Source organism: Lissotriton vulgaris, chromosome 4_1, assembly GCF_964263255.1.
Source record: "Lissotriton vulgaris chromosome 4_1, aLisVul1.2, whole genome shotgun sequence".
Classification (NCBI taxonomy): Eukaryota; Metazoa; Chordata; class Amphibia; order Caudata; family Salamandridae; genus Lissotriton; species Lissotriton vulgaris.
The window spans coordinates 520,840,074-520,857,670 of NC_141691.1; the positions used below are offsets into that span (position 1 = coordinate 520,840,074).

General features: G+C 50.5%; 4 non-coding genes across 4 annotated transcripts; 2 read left to right on the plus strand and 2 right to left on the minus strand.

Moving 5' to 3' along the window:
• Positions 1–220: 220 nt before the first annotated feature.
• Positions 221–303, minus strand: TRNAL-UAA (transfer RNA leucine (anticodon UAA)). Its single transcript has one exon. It is a non-coding gene; the product is annotated as a tRNA-Leu (tRNA).
• Positions 304–546: 243 nt separating this feature from the next.
• Positions 547–618, plus strand: TRNAE-UUC (transfer RNA glutamic acid (anticodon UUC)). Its single transcript has one exon. It is a non-coding gene; the product is annotated as a tRNA-Glu (tRNA).
• A 15,530-nt stretch (positions 619–16,148) lies between these two features.
• TRNAE-CUC (transfer RNA glutamic acid (anticodon CUC)) lies at positions 16,149–16,220 on the plus strand. The gene has a single exon. It is a non-coding gene; the product is annotated as a tRNA-Glu (tRNA).
• A 1,094-nt stretch (positions 16,221–17,314) lies between these two features.
• On the minus strand, positions 17,315–17,397 carry TRNAL-UAA (transfer RNA leucine (anticodon UAA)). Its single transcript has one exon. It is a non-coding gene; the product is annotated as a tRNA-Leu (tRNA).
• Between the last annotated feature and the right edge of the window lie 200 nt (positions 17,398–17,597).

Genomic DNA, 17,597 nt, shown 5'->3' on the forward strand with positions numbered 1-17,597 from the left:
GGAAAAAGACATAGGAGGTGTATTTCTCTAGGCAGGGGCTCTGTGTAGATGGCACTTCATTGCTCTGGGAAGCATCCATGCTGGTAGAAGAGTAGCAGCAGACTCCACACCTGAGGCTTGAATGGGGACCGTTGGGGAGGGGCAGTGGGAGGCCGAGGAGGGCGGAGGAAAATGCTTTTCAAAAGCATCTGCACGTTCCTACAAACCTGCTGAAAACCCATACCAGGAATGGGGCTCAAACCCATGCGGACAAACGTCCATTGGATCTTAAGTCCAACGCCTTAACCACTCGGCCACCCTGGTGAGACCCAAGGATTTACTTTCTTCAACTCCCTTTTTATGCTTGCTGCTGTAGCACCAGCTGTCCAGCAAGAGGTGATTGCAGAGTTAAAAGGCTTTTGCAGGGGGTTAAAAGTAATTGCTTATAACAAACACACTGTGTGACACCTAACTTTCTCCCACTCGGACCTTACCGTTAATTTTTATATTGGAGTTAGCTTAGTCACAATAAGGGGGTGAGCAAGGCAGGCACACTAGAGCATCTACTCCCTGGTGGTCTAGTGGCTAGGATTCAGCGCTTTCACCGCCGCGGCCCGGGTTCGATTCCCGGTCAGGGAAGATCCCTCTAAAGCATAGATTGCTTAATTTGTCTGTGTATCTTTTTTAAAAGAAGGTCTTTAAAAAGGCACCCCTCCCAATAGATGAAAGCGGAGGAATGGGGCTTGTTCTCCTGTGCCCCAGGTTGCTTTGCCCCCATTGACCTAAGCCACCTTTGTGCGCACGCAGTCCCCCACCCAGTCAGGTGCTCTATGTTGGCGTGAAGTGCAGTACCAGCTCAACAGAAAGGTAAATTGCTGGAAAACCCTGCTGTGATGCATACATCTACTTTGGAGCACTCTTCTCCTTTGCACTCTTGAATCGCTTAAGCGCAATGTATTCTTCCAGCAAGCTGAATAACGAGATAGGTGAGAGAAGGTGTACCAGCTGTCTGTGCGCCATCAGCAGCCACTAGGTGTCCCTCTTGTGTTTTCCCGGGGATCCTGATTGTGCAGGAATTCATCGGTTCAGTAGCAAGGGGGAGAGGATGGCCTGTGCCTGGAAGTGACAGGCAGTCTGGTGGCATCATGAGTGTGAGAAGTTGGCCTGGTATATAATGCTCACTAATTCTAGTGATCACTTTGTACCATGCCAAGCAACCCTTATGATGATTGGTTGTAATTCAACCTTGTAGACCAGTTATCCTAATGGTAACGTGGACAAAGCAGTCTTAGGCTAAACTCTGAAAGGCATGTGAAGCCAGCTGTTATACCATACACAACCCCCTTGAATACCAAATGAAAGGGACACCACACAGATATATATTGAAAATATATATTGATTTATTAACTATTAAAATCCCCTGGACTCTTTATGAGCACAGAAGCACAAGCGTTAAATCACAAGACAGTTTAAAATACACAAAAGTTGCACAATATGGATGAGCCCTAGGGGCCACCTAAACCATATACTAAGAAAGTGGTATAAGAGATACCAAGAGGAAAGTGAAGAGGCCTAGGGCCTTGGGAATCGCTGGAGCTATTCGAGACTGGCAATGACTAAGTCGGGAAAGGCCCACGGGACTCGGGTGCAGTGTTCAAAGTGCACGCACTTTCCAATGCAAAGTCTATGGTGCTTAAAAAGTACAAAGTTAGTTTATGGGCACTTCCGCTGAACCTAGAGGAACAAAACTTAAGACACAGACCCTAGAGGTGTGTACCAGTGTAGGGACACCGGCTTTGCAATGTTACCTCACCCACAGGAAGTGGGTGCACAGGGTCGAAGTGGCGTTGGGTTTTGACACGCAGGTTCTTGGCGCTTGAAGCTGAAGATGCTGCAGGCGATGTGAAGGAGAAGTGTCCGGTGGATCCAAGGGTGGATCTGAAGTGGTGAAGACCTGAAAGCAGAGGGGACAATGTTCAAAGTCACTGACCAGTGACCACCGTGGAACCAGATTGGAACCAGGCAAAGTCGGGTGCAAACAGGTGATGAGGTGTTGCTTCTCTCTACAGCCACATGGACACGAAGAGGTCAAGGACGTCCAGGAGTCAATCACGAGCTGTCCCCCAAAGGCTCTAGCTGATGGCGGTGTCGGCAACTCGATTGAAGCAAACAAGCCTTGGCTAATGCAAGCCACGGGGAAAGTGAAAAAGGCTTATTACTCGGACCAGCAAGGTCAGAGCGGGTACTCCTTTCTACAGAAGCGAGGGCAGGTCTGGAGCAACCAGACCCACAGTGTAAATCGTAGGTTTCGTCGCCAAGATGGCCGCTGACCACGTGACAAGCGGCCGGGATGGCGAGTCGAGTGGCAAGAAGCAAAAGGGCCCCACGCAGATCGTGGAGATGCTGGAGGGCTGATCTTTGGTGCAAATGCTGCTCAGTTGTGGGGCTTCCCAAACCCTAAAGCACAGAGTCGAGGGTGCCTCGGGTGCTGTGCAGTCAGCGTCTCGGGGGTCTTTCAAGATGGCCGCTCCCACGTCTCTCGGTGCCTCCACGGGTCCCTTCTTTGCAGGGACTGTGGATCGAGCTGGGAGAAGTCTGGGAAGCTGTGTCTTGTCAGGCTCTGCACTCGGGCTCCGGCGGGAGGCGGCGGCAAAGCAGACGTCGAGGCGCTGGGTGATGCCTGTGTTCACAGGGTGGCCCCTCCTAGGCCACTAGGGAGATTCTCTTCAGTCTTCTGTGCAGCAGAATGTCGAAGTCCAGTCTTCTTCTTGTTTAAAGTTGATTTCAGGATGATCTGCTGTGCAATGGCACTGCTCCCTCTCTTATTCCCATCTGAGGGGTGGATCTCCTGCTAGGTCCCTCCCCTATGGGTGGGACCAGGAAGGGGGGTGGTTACACCCCCTCTCCTTTGTCCAGCTCCTCGCCAGGAATGGGGCTGGAAAGCCCCAGAACCGGTTTGGGCTGGCTTATGCACAGGGACACCTTGTGTGCCCCAGGCATGTCTCAATCTATTCAGCCCTGTCCTACCCAATACACAAAACCCTGTCTGGGGTGGTACTCGCACCTCCCCAGGCAGGAAACCCTTTGTCCAGGCCCTCCTCGCTGGAAGGACTCCCAGCAGCAGGAGGTCAGACATGTGTCTGTGGTGGCAGCATCCATTTTGTGATGCTGAGGCTCTGTTTAACTTTAACCAGGGTTAAGGCTACACACATGTCGTGTCCCTCTAGAAGGGTGGAATGCTATCCCCGTCGCCAGAACTGGCGAGGGGATAGTATTCCAATTCGTATGACACCTTACTCGACATGTTTTGATAAAGCCAAACCAAAGATAGCATTTAACCGCAAGGATTATAATGCACTTAAGAGTATATGGTATGGCAATATCCCGGAACAGCTTAGGGAGTGGTTCCCGACAGCTGCAGACAGGCTCAGCTCATGCTAGAGCACCATCTCACATATTTCCAAGCACTCTGCCTCCAGGATTGATGAGGCCTTCCATAGGAGTGGCTGATAGGAACATATGTGTCCAGTTTAGGGTTAGGCACAGACATACTGCACCTAAGTAAGAGGTGATTACACCAACTTACCCCAGCTGAGTGATCAGCCAGTTGTGTCAAATATGGAGGCCAGGCCAGGGGTGGCACAATACATGCTGCAGCCCCTGGCAGGCCTTGGCTACACCTATGCCCTGGGTACCTATGGTACACTGTTACAGGGGCCTATAAGGTGAACCAATTCCAATTGTGTTATGCACCTAAGGTACATGGAGTCCATTTTAAGGAGAGAGCAATCAGCCTGGGGCCCTGAATAGCAGGATCCCAGGCCAACTAAGTCAAAAACCAGCTAAACACCAGGCAAAAAGTTTGGGGGTAACCATAGTCAGATATCCACCTTCCTACATAACCCCCCCCAAACGAAAGGAGATAAGGCTATCCTTGACCAGGTAAGCCTATATTGCCTAAGTGAACATATAAGGAAGTACCAGCTCTGGCTTGGTAACCCCCTGTCTCATGGTCCACTAAGCAATCCCTCACCCTAAGGGTATCGGAGGGTCTCCACCATAGGGAATCTCTACCTGTGGTGTGTCTTTGCAAAGTCAAAGGCTGGTGTTGAGATGGAGTACTGAAGTGAGTTTCCTCTGTAGGGCTCAGCTTCCTCCAATCACTCTCCACCATGTGTGCCTTTCTTTCTCTGACTGAGTTGCACTGTGCTCTCAGGGTCAACCTCTGGTTACCTAAAGCTGGAGGCTGGGTCCCTCTGTTTGGCTTACTGGAGGGACAGGTCAGGTTTGGGCCCTTAGGGTCCCAGGTTTGGCTGTGCCCAACAATATCCATCTGGGGGAGGTCCCTAACTACTTTTAAGGGGGATCCCTCAGGAGTTTTTAAAGCTTGCACCTCACTAGGGCTACTAGTTTCGGTGCCCCTAATCTGCTGATGGGGGTGCTTTATTTGACAGGGGGCCCTTTGGGTCTCACTGTCCTTCTTGTCCTCTGCAGCCCTGGGCTGAGTAAGGCAAGGTAGAGAGGGGCAGGTTACCTGCTCCAGACTGGGTCCCACCTGAGAAGGGTCCACTGCCATCAGAGGCTCTGTTAGGCCAGGCCTAACAACCTCTGGGACAGTTCCTTCATCAGGGGTAAGATCAGTTCCCTGAGGAGGCTGATCCTTTCCTAAAGTCTGGTGGGAGGGAGATTTCTCTTCCTCCTCAATGCTCTCTGTTTGGGTGGAGTGATCCATCATTTCAGGCTTCACTACCCATGTATCAGTTTGAGTTTGGGCTGTGGCCATCACAGCCCCACCAACCTTTTCAGGAGGAGACTCAGTTTGGGTATGGGCTGTTATCAGTACAGCCCTGCTACTCTCTTCAGGAGGGAAGTTATCTAAAGATGGGGCTGAGGTTTTCTCAGCCCTCCCAACCTTTTCAGGAAGGACATCTTGAATTGGGGCTGTAGCCATTACAGCCCCACTAACCTTTCCATGGAGATTTACCATTCTAGAATGGGTTTGCTGTTCAACCTCAGCCCAGGCTGAGATTTCCAAATCATTACCCAGTAGGCAATCTACAGGCAAGTTTGCTGACACTGCCACTCTCTTTGGGCCAGTGACACCTCCCCAGCTAAGATTGACTACTGCCATGGGATGCTTGGATTCTATGCCATCAATGTTTGTCACCTGATATTTGGCATCAGGTAAAAGTTGCCTTGAGGGGACTAGACATTCAGCCACCATGGTGATGCTAGCCCCTGTGTCTCTGAAGGCCTCAACTTTCAAGCCATTGATGAGGGGCTCCTGTCTATACTTGCTCAAAGTGTTTGGGCAAGCTGTGAAATTGGCAAACCCCATGCCAGTCTCATAGACAAGAGTATCTGAGTTAGGGGACCTGGATAGGCCAGAGTCCACCTGTCCTCCAAAAGTAAACCCACCCAAATTCTTGGGGGTGCTCCCACCACCTGGGGGACCACTGCTAACAGTGACAGGAGGTGTTGGAGCCTTACCTGGAGGTATATTCTCCTTATTGCCATTCTTGGGACAACAGCTATCTGTTTTGTAATGCCCTACCTGTTTACAGGTATGACAATAAGGCTTTTTCTGGGATGTAGAAGTGTCTTGGGACCCACCCCCATTCTTGGAGTTTTGGGGCCCTGGGGAAGTCTTTTCCTTACTTTTATCCCCACCCTTCTCTTGAGGCTTGGTAGTCTCTTTCTTTTGGTCACCACCCTGGTTCTTAGGCCTGATCCTGGTTCTGACCCATTTGTCTGCCCTCCTACCCAATTCTTGTGGGGAGGTCAGATCAGAGTCAACCAGGTGCTGATGTAGAAGCTGATTTTGACAATTACTTAAGATTTGCTCTCTCATAATTAAATTATACAATCCTGTATAGTCAGTAACCTTACTTCCCAGCAACCAGCCCTCCAGAGCCTTAGTGGCACACTCAACACATTCAGACCAGTCCTGAGTCTGTGTCTTCTGGGTGTCTCTGAACATTAACCTGTACTGTTCAGTGGTTAAGCCTAACCCATCAATCAGAGCACTCTTCAGGACCATGTAGTTTCTAGAATCCTCATCACTAACTGTGAGGAGTCTGTCTCTGCCTCTACCTTCAAAGGAGAGCCACAAGATTGCTGCCCACTGCTCCTGAGGGATCTGCTGTACCATGCAGGCTCTCTCAAGTGCAGTCATCCATTTGTGGATATCATCCCCAGCTTTGTAGGGGGGCACAATCTTACTCAGGTTTCTTGTATCAAAGGACCTGTCTTTATCCTTCTGGATATTGCTGCCACCAGTGGATCCTAATCCACTCTCTCTAGGCTGTCTTGCTCTAGCAAGTTTCTCCTTGGCCAGGGCAACCTCTAACTCTTGCCTCTGGATCCTAAGCTCAGCCTCTCTCATCTTGGCCTCATGTTCCCTTCTCTGAGGGCTAGTCATCTCCTTTCTGGAGTGACCATGAGAGCCTCTAGAGACATGGGAGGTATTGGATTCACCTGAGTGATGCCTCCTCCTCCTATGGCCCTGGTTAAGTCCACCTGGGGGTCTGAATGGGTTGTTACCTGATTCATTCCCAAGTTGACTTAAGTTAGCCTGGTTCAGTCTACTGACCAGCACCTGACTATTTCTGTCATCATCTGACTCACTGCTTTCCACCTCCTCCTCCTCTTCTTCTTCCTCTACATCTACTTGAGGAGCTCCAGTGGTGGAGGCTTCCTCATCTACCAGGATGATAGGGGCAGGGGTGTCTACAGTGTCATCCTCTGAAGGATGGCCTCCTTCAGCATCCCCTGTGGGGTTTGCTTTAGAGGTCTTTAGAGCCTCAGACTGATCCAAGAGCTCTCTTAGGTGGTCTGTAGTAGGGGAAGGCCCTGTCTTCAGACCCCTTAAGACACAAAGCTGTCTTAATTCCTTAAAGGGAAAAATAGCAAACTGGGATGGTGCCCTTGGAGGGTCACTCTCAACAGGAGTAAGTCCACTGGACCCCTCTGTTCCAGACATTGCTCTAGTGTGGGTGGATGTGTTGCAATCTACCTACACTGGTGTTTACCTACTAAACCTATCTAGTAGTTGTAGCTAGGGTGTGCTACTCCCTTTGCTCTACAACAACTAAGTTCAGTAGAACTTATGTATACTAGTCTTGTTTTATATGTACCTAGCAGGTACCTGTATGATCTTTCAAATGATAATCTCAAAGATTGCAATGGTAAAACAAGAGCAAGCTCAGATCCCAATCCGCTGCTCACCAATGTGAGAAGTTGGCCTGGTATATAATGCTCACTAATTCTAGTGATCACTTTGTACCATGCCAAGCAACCCTTATGATGATTGGTTGTAATTCAACCTTGTAGACCAGTTATCCTAATGGTAACGTGGACAAAGCAGTCTTAGGCTAAACTCTGAAAGGCATGTGAAGCCAGCTGTTATACCATACACAACCCCCTTGAATACCAAATGAAAGGGACACCACACAGATATATATTGAAAATATATATTGATTTATTAACTATTAAAATCCCCTGGACTCTTTATGAGCACAGAAGCACAAGCGTTAAATCACAAGACAGTTTAAAATACACAAAAGTTGCACAATATGGATGAGCCCTAGGGGCCACCTAAACCATATACTAAGAAAGTGGTATAAGAGATACCAAGAGGAAAGTGAAGAGGCCTAGGGCCTTGGGAATCGCTGGAGCTATTCGAGACTGGCAATGACTAAGTCGGGAAAGGCCCACGGGACTCGGGTGCAGTGTTCAAAGTGCACGCACTTTCCAATGCAAAGTCTATGGTGCTTAAAAAGTACAAAGTTAGTTTAAGGGCACTTCCGCTGAACCTAGAGGAACAAAACTTAAGACACAGACCCTAGAGGTGTGTACCAGTGTAGGGACACCGGCTTTGCAATGTTACCTCACCCACAGGAAGTGGGTGCACAGGGTCGAAGTGGCGTTGGGTTTTGACACGCAGGTTCTTGGCGCTTGAAGCTGAAGATGCTGCAGGCGATGTGAAGGAGAAGTGTCCGGTGGATCCAAGGGTGGATCTGAAGTGGTGAAGACCTGAAAACAGAGGGGACAATGTTCAAAGTCACTGACCAGTGACCACCGTGGAACCAGATTGGAACCAGGCAAAGTCGGGTGCAAACAGGTGATGAGGTGTTGCTTCTCTCTGCAGCCACATGGACACGAAGAGGTCAAGGACGTCCAGGAGTCAATCACGAGCTGTCCCTCAAAGGTTCTAGCTGATGGCGGTGTCGGCAACTCGATTGAAGCAAACAAGCCTTGGCTAATGCAAGCCACGGGGAAAGTGAAAAAGGCTTATTACTCGGACCAGCAAGGTCAGAGCGGGTACTCCTTTCTACAGAAGCGAGGGCAAGTCTTGAGCAACCAGACCCACAGTGTAAATCGTAGGTTTTGTCGCCAAGATGGCCGCTGACCACGTGACAAGCGGCCGGGATGGCGAGTCGAGTGGCAAGAAGCAAAAGGGCCCCACGCAGATCGTGGAGATGCTGGAGGGCTGATCTTTGGTGTAAATGCTGCTCAGTTGTAGGGCTTCCCAAACCCCAAAGCACAGAGTCGAGGGTGCCTCGGGTGCTGCGCAGTCAGCGTCTCGGGTGTCTTTCAAGATGGCCGCTCCCACGTCTCTCGGTGCCTCCACGGGTCCCTTCTTTGCAGGGACTGTGGATCGGGCTGGGAGAAGTCTGGGAAGCTGTGTCTTGTCAGGCTCTGCACTCGGGCTCCGGCGGGAGGCGGCGGCAAAGCAGACGTCGAGGCGCTGGGTGATGCCTGTGTTCACAGGGTGGCCCCTCCTAGGCCACTAGGGAGATTCTCTTCAGTCTTCTGTGCAGCAGAATGTCGAAGTCCAGTCTTCTTCTTGTTTAAAGTTGATTTCAGGATGATCTGCTGTGCAATGGCACTGCTCCCTCTCTTATTCCCATCTGAGGGGTGGATCTCCTGCTAGGTCCCTCCCCTATGGGTGGGACCAGGAAGGGGGGTGGTTACACCCCCTCTCCTTTGTCCAGCTCCTCGCCAGGAATGGGGCTGGAAAGCCCCAGAACCGGTTTGGGCTGGCTTATGCACAGGGACACCTTGTGTGCCCCAGGCATGTCTCAATCTATTCAGCCCTGTCCTACCCAATACACAAAACCCTGTCTGGGGTGGTACTCGCACCTCCCCAGGCAGGAAACCCTTTGTCCAGGCCCTCCTCGCTGGAAGGACTCCCAGCAGCAGGAGGTCAGACATGTGTCTGTGGTGGCAGCATCCATTTTGTGATGCTGAGGCTCTGTTTAACTTTAACCAGGGTTAAGGCTACACACATGTCGTGTCCCTCTAGAAGGGTGGAATGCTATCCCCGTCGCCAGAACTGGCGAGGGGATAGTATTCCAATTCGTATGACACCTTACTCGACATGTTTTGATAAAGCCAAACCAAAGATAGCATTTAACCGCAAGGATTATAATGCACTTAAGAGTATATGGTATGGCAATATCCCGGAACAGCTTAGGGAGTGGTTCCCGACAGCTGCAGACAGGCTCAGCTCATGCTAGAGCACCATCTCACATATTTCCAAGCACTCTGCCTCCAGGATTGATGAGGCCTTCCATAGGAGTGGCTGATAGGAACATATGTGTCCAGTTTAGGGTTAGGCACAGACATACTGCACCTAAGTAAGAGGTGATTACACCAACTTACCCCAGCTGAGTGATCAGCCAGTTGTGTCAAATATGGAGGCCAGGCCAGGGGTGGCACAATACATGCTGCAGCCCCTGGCAGGCCTTGGCTACACCTATGCCCTGGGTACCTATGGTACACTGTTACAGGGGCCTATAAGGTGAACCAATTCCAATTGTGTTATGCACCTAAGGTACATGGAGTCCATTTTAAGGAGAGAGCAATCAGCCTGGGGCCCTGAATAGCAGGATCCCAGGCCAACTAAGTCAAAAACCAGCTAAACACCAGGCAAAAAGTTTGGGGGTAACCATAGTCAGATATCCACCTTCCTACATAACCCCCCCCAAACAAAAGGAGATAAGGCTATCCTTGACCAGGTAAGCCTATATTGCCTAAGTGGCCATATAAGGAAGTACCAGCTCTGGCTTGGTAACCCCCTGTCTCATGGTCCACTAAGCAATCCCTCACCCTAAGGGTATCGGAGGGTCTCCACCATAGGGAATCTCTACCTGTGGTGTGTCTTTGCAAAGTCAAAGGCTGGTGTTGAGATGGAGTACTGAAGTGAGTTTCCTCTGTAGGGCTCAGCTTCCTCCAATCACTCTCCACCATGTGTGCCTTTCTTTCTCTGACTGAGTTGCACTGTGCTCTCAGGGTCAACCTCTGGTTACCTAAAGCTGGAGGCTGGGTCCCTCTGTTTGGCTTACTGGAGGGACAGGTCAGGTTTGGGCCCTTAGGGTCCCAGGTTTGGCTGTGCCCAACAATATCCATCTGGGGGAGGTCCCTAACTACTTTTAAGGGGGATCCCTCAGGAGTTTTTAAAGCTTGCACCTCACTAGGGCTACTAGTTTCGGTGCCCCTAATCTGCTGATGGGGGTGCTTTATTTGACAGGGGGCCCTTTGGGTCTCACTGTCCTTCTTGTCCTCTGCAGCCCTGGGCTGAGTAAGGCAAGGTAGAGAGGGGCAGGTTACCTGCTCCAGACTGGGTCCCACCTGAGAAGGGTCCACTGCCATCAGAGGCTCTGTTAGGCCAGGCCTAACAACCTCTGGGACAGTTCCTTCATCAGGGGTAAGATCAGTTCCCTGAGGAGGCTGATCCTTTCCTAAAGTCTGGTGGGAGGGAGATTTCTCTTCCTCCTCAATGCTCTCTGTTTGGGTGGAGTGATCCATCATTTCAGGCTTCACTACCCATGTATCAGTTTGAGTTTGGGCTGTGGCCATCACAGCCCCACCAACCTTTTCAGGAGGAGACTCAGTTTGGGTATGGGCTGTTATCAGTACAGCCCTGCTACTCTCTTCAGGAGGGAAGTTATCTAAAGATGGGGCTGAGGTTTTCTCAGCCCTCCCAACCTTTTCAGGAAGGACATCTTGAATTGGGGCTGTAGCCATTACAGCCCCACTAACCTTTCCATGGAGATTTACCATTCTAGAATGGGTTTGCTGTTCAACCTCAGCCCAGGCTGAGATTTCCAAATCATTACCCAGTAGGCAATCTACAGGCAAGTTTGCTGACACTGCCACTCTCTTTGGGCCAGTGACACCTCCCCAGCTAAGATTGACTACTGCCATGGGATGATTGGATTCTATGCCATCAATGTTTGTCACCTGATATTTGGCATCAGGTAAAAGTTGCCTTGAGGGGACTAGACATTCAGCCACCATGGTGATGCTAGCCCCTGTGTCTCTGAAGGCCTCAACTTTCAAGCCATTGATGAGGGGCTCCTGTCTATACTTGCTCAAAGTGTTTGGGCAAGCTGTGAAATTGGCAAACCCCATGCCAGTCTCATAGACAAGAGTATCTGAGTTAGGGGACCTGGATAGGCCAGAGTCCACCTGTCCTCCAAAAGTAAACCCACCCAAATTCTTGGGGGTGCTCCCACCACCTGGGGGACCACTGCTAACAGTGACAGGAGGTGTTGGAGCCTTACCTGGAGGTATATTCTCCTTATTGCCATTCTTGGGACAACAGCTATCTGTTTTGTAATGCCCCACCTGTTTACAGGTATGACAATAAGGCTTTTTCTGGGATGTAGAAGTGTCTTGGGACCCACCCCCATTCTTGGAGTTTTGGGGCCCTGGGGAAGTCTTTTCCTTACTTTTATCCCCACCCTTCTCTTGAGGCTTGGTAGTCTCTTTCTTTTGGTCACCACCCTGGTTCTTAGGCCTGATCCTGGTTCTGACCCATTTGTCTGCCCTCCTACCCAATTCTTGTGGGGAGGTCAGATCAGAGTCAACCAGGTGCTGATGTAGAAGCTGATTTTGACAATTACTTAAGATTTGCTCTCTCATAATTAAATTATACAATCCTGTATAGTCAGTAACCTTACTTCCCAGCAACCAGCCCTCCAGAGCCTTAGTGGCACACTCAACACATTCAGACCAGTCCTGAGTCTGTGTCTTCTGGGTGTCTCTGAACATTAACCTGTACTGTTCAGTGGTTAAGCCTAACCCATCAATCAGAGCACTCTTCAGGACCATGTAGTTTCTAGAATCCTCATCACTAACTGTGAGGAGTCTGTCTCTGCCTCTACCTTCAAAGGAGAGCCACAAGATTGCTGCCCACTGCTCCTGAGGGATCTGCTGTACCATGCAGGCTCTCTCAAGTGCAGTCATCCATTTGTGGATATCATCCCCAGCTTTGTAGGGGGGCACAATCTTACTCAGGTTTCTTGTATCAAAGGACCTGTCTTTATCCTTCTGGATATTGCTGCCACCAGTGGATCCTAATCCACTCTCTCTAGGCTGTCTTGCTCTAGCAAGTTTCTCCTTGGCCAGGGCAACCTCTAACTCTTGCCTCTGGATCCTAAGCTCAGCCTCTCTCATCTTGGCCTCATGTTCCCTTCTCTGAGGGCTAGTCATCTCCTTTCTGGAGTGACCATGAGAGCCTCTAGAGACATGGGAGGTATTGGATTCACCTGAGTGATGCCTCCTCTTCCTATGGCCCTGGTTAAGTCCACCTGGGGGTCTGAATGGGTTGTTACCTGATTCATTCCCAAGTTGACTTAAGTTAGCCTGGTTCAGTCTACTGACCAGCACCTGACTATTTCTGTCATCATCTGACTCACTGCTTTCCACCTCCTCCTCCTCTTCTTCTTCCTCTACATCTACTTGAAGAGCTCCAGTGGTGGAGGCTTCCTCATCTACCAGGATGATAGGGGCAGGGGTGTCTACAGTGTCATCCTCTGAAGGATGGCCTCCTTCAGCATCCCCTGTGGGGTTTGCTTTAGAGGTCTTTAGAGCCTCAGACTGATCCAAGAGCTCTCTTAGGTGGTCTGTAGTAGGGGAAGGCCCTGTCTTCAGACCCCTTAAGACACAAAGCTGTCTTAATTCCTTAAAGGGAAAAATAGCAAACTGGGATGGTGCCCTTGGAGGGTCACTCTCAACAGGAGTAAGTCCACTGGACCCCTCTGTTCCAGACATTGCTCTAGTGTGGGTGGATGTGTTGCAATCTACCTACACTGGTGTTTACCTACTAAACCTATCTAGTAGGTGTAGCTAGGGTGTGCTACTCCCTTTGCTCTACAACAACTAAGTTCAGTAGAACTTATGTATACTAGTCTTGTTTTATATGTACCTAGCAGGTACCTGTATGATCTTTCAAATGATAATCTCAAAGATTGCAATGGTAAAACAAGAGCAAGCTCAGATCCCAATCCGCTGCTCACCAATGTGAGAAGTTGGCCTGGTATATAATGCTCACTAATTCTAGTGATCACTTTGTACCATGCCAAGCAACCCTTATGATGATTGGTTGTAATTCAACCTTGTAGACCAGTTATCCTAATGGTAACGTGGACAAAGCAGTCTTAGGCTAAACTCTGAAAGGCATGTGAAGCCAGCTGTTATACCATACACAACCCCCTTGAATACCAAATGAAAGGGACACCACACAGATATATATTGAAAATATATATTGATTTATTAACTATTAAAATCCCCTGGACTCTTTATGAGCACAGAAGCACAAGCGTTAAATCACAAGACAGTTTAAAATACACAAAAGTTGCACAATATGGATGAGCCCTAGGGGCCACCTAAACCATATACTAAGAAAGTGGTATAAGAGATACCAAGAGGAAAGTGAAGAGGCCTAGGGCCTTGGGAATCGCTGGAGCTATTCGAGACTGGCAATGACTAAGTCGGGAAAGGCCCACGGGACTCGGGTGCAGTGTTCAAAGTGCACGCACTTTCCAATGCAAAGTCTATGGTGCTTAAAAAGTACAAAGTTAGTTTAAGGGCACTTCCGCTGAACCTAGAGGAACAAAACTTAAGACACAGACCCTAGAGGTGTGTACCAGTGTAGGGACACCGGCTTTGCAATGTTACCTCACCCACAGGAAGTGGGTGCACAGGGTCGAAGTGGCGTTGGGTTTTGACACGCAGGTTCTTGGCGCTTGAAGCTGAAGATGCTGCAGGCGATGTGAAGGAGAAGTGTCCAGTGGATCCAAGGGTGGATCTGAAGTGGTGAAGACCTGAAAACAGAGGGGACAATGTTCAAAGTCACTGACCAGTGACCACCGTGGAACCAGATTGGAACCAGGCAAAGTCGGGTGCAAACAGGTGATGAGGTGTTGCTTCTCTCTGCAGCCACATGGACACGAAGAGGTCAAGGACGTCCAGGAGTCAATCACGAGCTGTCCCTCAAAGTTCTAGCTGATGGCGGTGTCGGCAACTCGATTGAAGCAAACAAGCCTTGGCTAATGCAAGCCACGGGGAAAGTGAAAAAGGCTTATTACTCGGACCAGCAAGGTCAGAGCGGGTACTCCTTTCTACGGAAGCGAGGGCAAGTCTGGGGCAACCAGACCCACAGTGTAAATCGTAGGTTTCGTCGCCAAGATGGCCGCTGACCACGTGACAAGCGGCCGGGATGGCGAGTCAAGTGGCAAGAAGCAAAAGGGCCCCACGCAGATCGTGGAGATGCTGGAGGGCTGATCTTTGGTGCAAATGCTGCTCAGTTGTGGGGCTTCCCAAACCCCAAAGCACAAAGCCGAGGGTGCCTCGGGTGCTGCGCAGTCAGCGTCTCGGGGGTCTTTCAAGATGGCCGCTCCCACGTCTCTCGGTGCCTCCACGGGTCCCTTCTTTGCAGGGACTGTGGATCGGGCTGGGAGAAGTCTGGGAAGCTGTGTCTTGTCAGGCTTTGCACTCGGGCTCCGGCGGGAGGCGGCGGCAAAGCAGACGTCGAGGCGCTGGGTGATGCCTGTGTTCACAGGGTGGCCCCTCCTAGGCCACTAGGGAGATTCTCTTCAGTCTTCTGTGCAGCAGAATGTCGAAGTCCAGTCTTCTTCTTGTTTAAAGTTGATTTCAGGATGATCTGCTGTGCAATGGCACTGCTCCCTCTCTTATTCCCATCTGAGGGGTGGATCTCCTGCTAGGTCCCTCCCCTATGGGTGGGACCAGGAAGGGGGGTGGTTACACCCCCTCTCCTTTGTCCAGCTCCTCGCCAGGAATGGGGCTGGAAAGCCCCAGAACCGGTTTGGGCTGGCTTATGCACAGGGACACCTTGTGTGCCCCAGGCATGTCTCAATCTATTCAGCCCTGTCCTACCCAATACACAAAACCCTGTCTGGGGTGGTACTCGCACCTCCCCAGGCAGGAAACCCTTTGTCCAGGCCCTCCTCGCTGGAAGGACTCCCAGCAGCAGGAGGTCAGACATGTGTCTGTGGTGGCAGCATCCATTTTGTGATGCTGAGGCTCTGTTTAACTTTAACCAGGGTTAAGGCTACACACATGTCGTGTCCCTCTAGAAGGGTGGAATGCTATCCCCGTCGCCAGAACTGGCGAGGGGATAGTATTCCAATTCGTATGACACCTTACTCGACATGTTTTGATAAAGCCAAACCAAAGATAGCATTTAACCGCGAGGATTATAATGCACTTAAGAGTATATGGTATGGCAATATCCCGGAACAGCTTAGGGAGTGGTTCCCGACAGCTGCAGACAGGCTCAGCTCATGCTAGAGCACCATCTCACATATTTCCAAGCACTCTGCCTCCAGGATTGATGAGGCCTTCCATAGGAGTGGCTGATAGGAACATATGTGTCCAGTTAGGGTTAGGCACAGACATACTGCACCTAAGTAAGAGGTGATTACACCAACTTACCCCAGCTGAGTGATCAGCCAGTTGTGTCAAATATGGAGGCCAGGCCAGGGGTGGCACAATACATGCTGCAGCCCCTGGCAGGCCTTGGCTACACCTATGCCCTGGGTACCTATGGTACACTGTTACAGGGGCCTATAAGGTGAACCAATTCCAATTGTGTTATGCACCTAAGGTACATGGAGTCCATTTTAAGGAGAGAGCAATCAGCCTGGGGCCCTGAATAGCAGGATCCCAGGCCAACTAAGTCAAAAACCAGCTAAACACCAGGCAAAAAGTTTGGGGGTAACCATAGTCAGATATCCACCTTCCTACAATGAGGATTAAGTTCCGATTCATATTTGCTGTAGAATAAAATATGTTTTCAGCCCCCATGAGATTTGTCACTCGGAGAGCAGTGTATGAACTTTTGCTGCACGGCTCTGGGCTCCCTGGTGGTCTAGTGGTTAGGATTCGGCGCTCTCACCGCCGCGGCCCGGGTTCGATTCACGGTCAGGGAAAAGTCCCTCTTCTGACCTTGAAAGCTTTTCCTTCCAGTAGGTCAGGGCTTCTCAAAATGAAGTTGCTTTTCTGACTCACAATTTGCCTAGCATGACGCAGTATCGCTCAAAATATGATTTTCGCAAGGTTCCTTTAGAGCTGCTTCCCATGGTGGAAGGCAAGGCTCTTGAGCAAGTGAGATCCTGTATTCCGAGGCGCACTTCCTTTTGTAGGCTTCTGACCCCATGGCCTGTGGCAGGTAGTCCTCCTTTGACTGGGCCGCAGGCTTTGTCTCCAAATGGCGTCCTGGACCCACTGCAACCCACCTGTTTGCTAAAACGGAAGTCTGCCTCTGGGTAAGAAAAAGCTGAGCTGCACGTACGGAAAGCGGCAGAGGCCAGAGGCGGGGAGGGTGTGGCAAGGGCTGCCTGATTTGCATAGTGACCTGTTGCATCTTGGGAATGTACAGGCTTTGGAGCTTAACAGGTACTGCAGGTGTCTGCCTGGCCTGAGAGATGCCTGTCTGGTGCTCCCCTCAGGACACACAGGCCTTCCATTCGAGCATGGAGGGTGAGGGACATGGGTCACCCTCATATACAGGGGTGTGGGCATGGGCAGGATAGGTTGTGGGGGACCCGTCAGGGCATTGCCCGTTTGGAAGCCCGTTCGGAAGGCGAGAGGAGGCGGGGCAGGAAACTCTGCTCAATTTCTTTCCCAGAGGCCTGTGGAGAACCCTTTGCACGTTTGAGCCAGCCGGGCCTGCATCAGCAGATCCTGCTCCACTGGGAAGGGAGAGCCTGTAGGCGTAAATCAAAAAAAGGGGAGAAATCTGCAAATTCTAGTGGCAGACCCATGTTGCCCAGGAAGCAATCAGTTTCTCCTGCTCCCTATAGTGGAAAAAGACATAGGAGGTGTATTTCTCTAGGCAGGGGCTCTGTGTAGATGGCACTTCATTGCTCTGGGAAGCATCCATGCTGGTAGAAGAGTAGCAGCAGACTCCACACCTGAGGCTTGAATGGGGACCGTTGGGGAGGGGCAGTGGGAGGCCGAGGAGGGCGGAGGAAAATGCTTTTCAAAAGCATCTGCACGTTCCTACAAACCTGCTGAAAACCCATACCAGGAATGGGGCTCGAACCCATGCGGACAAACGTCCATTGGATCTTAAGTCCAACGCCTTAACCACTCGGCCACCCTGGTGAGACCCAAGGATTTACTTTCTTCAACTACCTTTTTATGCTTGCTGCTGTAGCACCAGCTGTCCAGCAAGAGGTGATTGCAGAGTTAAAAGGCTTTTGCAGGAGGTTAAAAGTAATTGCTTATAACAAACACACTGTGTGACACCTAACTTTCTCCCACTCGGACTTTACCGTTAATTTTTATATTGGAGTTAGCTTAGT